Source organism: Peromyscus eremicus, chromosome 8a (genome assembly GCF_949786415.1).
Source record: "Peromyscus eremicus chromosome 8a, PerEre_H2_v1, whole genome shotgun sequence".
NCBI classification, from domain to species: domain Eukaryota; kingdom Metazoa; phylum Chordata; class Mammalia; order Rodentia; family Cricetidae; genus Peromyscus; species Peromyscus eremicus.
In genome coordinates, this window is record NC_081423.1 from 49,115,831 (window position 1) to 49,119,191 (window position 3,361).

General features: G+C 43.0%; 1 non-coding gene across 1 annotated transcript; it reads right to left on the reverse strand.

The window, feature by feature from the left end:
• Positions 1-2,357: 2,357 nt before the first annotated feature.
• Trnak-cuu (transfer RNA lysine (anticodon CUU)) lies at positions 2,358-2,430 on the reverse strand. Its single transcript has one exon. It is a non-coding gene; the product is annotated as a tRNA-Lys (tRNA).
• Positions 2,431-3,361: the final 931 nt, after the last annotated feature.

Genomic DNA, 3,361 nt, shown 5'->3' on the forward strand with positions numbered 1-3,361 from the left:
AGCACAAAAGTGATAGAAGAGAAAGAGAAAAATGCTTTATGACAAAAGTTATGGTAAACATATGAGAGACCAAACAACTGATAGGGAAAGTATCCTTCAATTTATAACAGATAAAGAGCTAGTTTAACTATTAAAATTTCCTACAGGAATGGTATAGCACAGGGAAGTGCATTCTTAGCATGTGCAAAGTTCTAGGTTAGAGCCCCAGCACACACACATACACACACACACACACACACACACACACACACACACACACCAAAACAAAATAAAGGAAGAAAATATAAGGAAGGAAGAAATAAAAATGAAGAAAACTTTTTCTTTTATTGAAAATCGATTTTTATTATACAATATATTCTGATTACAGTTTCCTTTACCCCTTCCTCCTCCTAGGTCCTCCTCACCTCCCATCCCATCCAAATCTACATCCTTTCTGGCTCTCCATAGGAAACAAATAGGAATCTAAGAAATAATAATACTAAAATAAAATATGATCAATCAAAAACAAACACATTGGGTTGTGAAAAAAAATGACCAAACAAGAAAACATGTATATAGATGCAGAGACACACGTGTTTGCACACACAGGCATCCCATAAGGATTCAAAACCAGAGACTATAATATATATGCAAAGGACCTGCAAGGTAAAAATAATAATAATAAAAATGCCCTGACTTAACATTATGAGACAAAGAACCTCCAAAGATGCTGTTGAGTTTGTTTTCTCTTGGCCATCTACTGCTGGGCGTGGGGCCTACCCTTCAGAGTGGCTTGATTCCCCAGTGAGACTTCCTTGGAGTCATTTACAAGTGGTTATCAATTGGAGATAGGTTCTCAGGGATAAAATGTGAGTCCACTTCTCCCTTCAGCTCTGTTACAGACCCCTGCTGGCCCTGTGCATGTTGTCATGGTTTCTGTGAATTCATATGTGTGCCAACCCTGTTGTTACTTGAAGACCTTGATTCCTTGGTGTCCACCATCATCTCTGGCTCTTACACTCTTTCTGCCTCCTCTTCCATAGAGTTCCCCGATCCCTGAGAGGAGAAATTTGATGGAGACCTCCCTTTTAGGGCTCATTGTTGTAAGGTCTCTCACTCCCCGCATACTGTCTGGCTGTGGGTCTCTGTATGTGTTCTCATTTGCTGCAGGAGGAAGCTTATGTGATGATTGCTGAGCAAGGCAGAGATCTATGAGTATAGGAGAATGTCATTAGGAGTCATTTTATTGCTACATTCCTTTAGCAGAATAGTAGCATTTGGTTTTCTCCTGGATTCCTGGCCTATGTAATCTCAGGTTCCTGGCCACCAAGCATCATTGGGTGTGGGGTCCACGTCATGGAATTGGCCTTAACTCAAAGTAGATATTGGTTGGTTACTCCCAGCAGCTTTGTACCACTATTGCACCAGCATATCTTGCAGGTGGGTCACTCCTGTAGATTGAAGGGTTTGTAGCGGGGTTGGTATTTACCTTTCTTCTTTGTTACCATGAATAGGGGTGAAGGCTCTAGGTAAGCACCAGCTTGACTTGTTTGAGTTCAGTGAGTTGTGTAGATGTTGTCTTCGGCCATAGGGGCTTACTGTCAGTTTATGGAGTCTTGGCAATAGTCTGGGTTGTTTGGGCGTTCCCATGGGGAGCCCATTCCCATTACTGGAAGTTTCATTTGCTGAAGAGAGGTATCCAGTTGGGGCTTTGTCTGCCCTCATATATGTATATTATAGTTTCTACTGCACTAAGTTTCCATATGACCCCTCAAATGACCTAAGTTTAAGCGGTTCCCTCCCTATGTTCCCTTCCTCACCCTCCTCACTTCCCCTCCCTGTCTGATCCTCCCATTCCAGTCCTCCCACTTCCTTATCGATCTATAACTATTTATTCTATTTACCTTCCTAGGGCAATCCATCCCCACCCCTAGTCCCTTACTCTCTATCTAGCCTCTGTGGTTCTGTGGATTACAGCTTTCTTACCAATGGCTTAACAGCTAACATCTACACATGAGTGAGTACACACCATATTTGTCTTTCTGGGTCTGAGTTACCTCATTCATGTGGTGGGTAGCCATTCCAGCTTTGATCTGGAAGTTCCAACCCCCATTGAGACTTCGACAACTGTCACACCTACAAGGCGGGGCCAAGGGAGGCGCCTGGGGACCCGAGATCTGGATCGGCGGGCGCGCTCGCGTTTCTGGGACGCTGGATGGTGGAGGTGGACCAAGCAGAGCTCCAGAGAACACCGCTGGACTGTGATACACCTTCCCCAGACCCCGCGACCTACCTATCCCTTAATTTGTAAGTTACGCCATTAAATAAATCTCCTTTTAACTACGTGGAGTGGCCTTAATAATTTCACCAATATCTGGCGCCCAACATGGGGCACGAACCCACGACCCTGAGATTAAGAGTCTCATGCTCTACCGACTGAGCTAGCTGGGCTTCAGGATGATTTTTTTTCTAGTTCCCTCCATTTACTAGTGAATTTCATGATTTCATTTTTTTTAAGTGTCTGAGTAATATTCCATTGTAAAATGTACCACATTTTCTTTATCCATTCATACACTGATGGACATCTAGATTCTTTCTAATTTTTGTTTTCTATGAATAGAGCAGCAGTGAACATGATTGAACAAGGTCTCTCCAGTAGGATGAAGCATCCTTTGGGTATATGCCCAAGAGTGGTATAGTTGGATCTTGAAGTAGATCGAGTCCCATATTTCTGATGAACTGCCACACTGATTTCCATAGTGGCTGTACAAGTTTTCACTCTCACTAGCAATAGATGAGTGTTGGGAAAAAAAACTTAGTCACACTAAAATGAATTGCAAATTAGAAACACAATGAGATATGATGCTTCAGTGACTGAATAGGCAAACTTTATTAACACAATATGTTGATGAGGGTGTGGGCAAATGGCATTCTCAGATATAGTTGATGGGGATATGGAGAGATGGCTCAGTGGTTAAGAGCTGCTCTTCCAGGGGATCCTGGTTTTGTTCCCAGCACCCACATGGTGACTCACAGTAGTCTGTAACTCCAGTTCCAGGGAATCTGACGACCTCTCCTTGCCTCTGTAGGCACTGCACACATGTGGTGCACAGACAACCATGCAGACAAATACTCATACACATCATATAAGGATAAGTCTTTTAAAATTATTCGTTTGTATTTATGTGTATGTCTATGTGCCCTCTTCTCTGTATGTATGACATGTGCATGCAGTACCAAGGAGGTCAAAATAGGGCAATGAATTTCCTGGATCTGGGAGTTACAAGAGGTTGTGAGCTGCCAAATGTGGGTGTTGGGAACAGAACCTGTGTCCTCTATAAGAACAACATGTGCTCTTAATTGCTGACCCATTTCTCCAGCC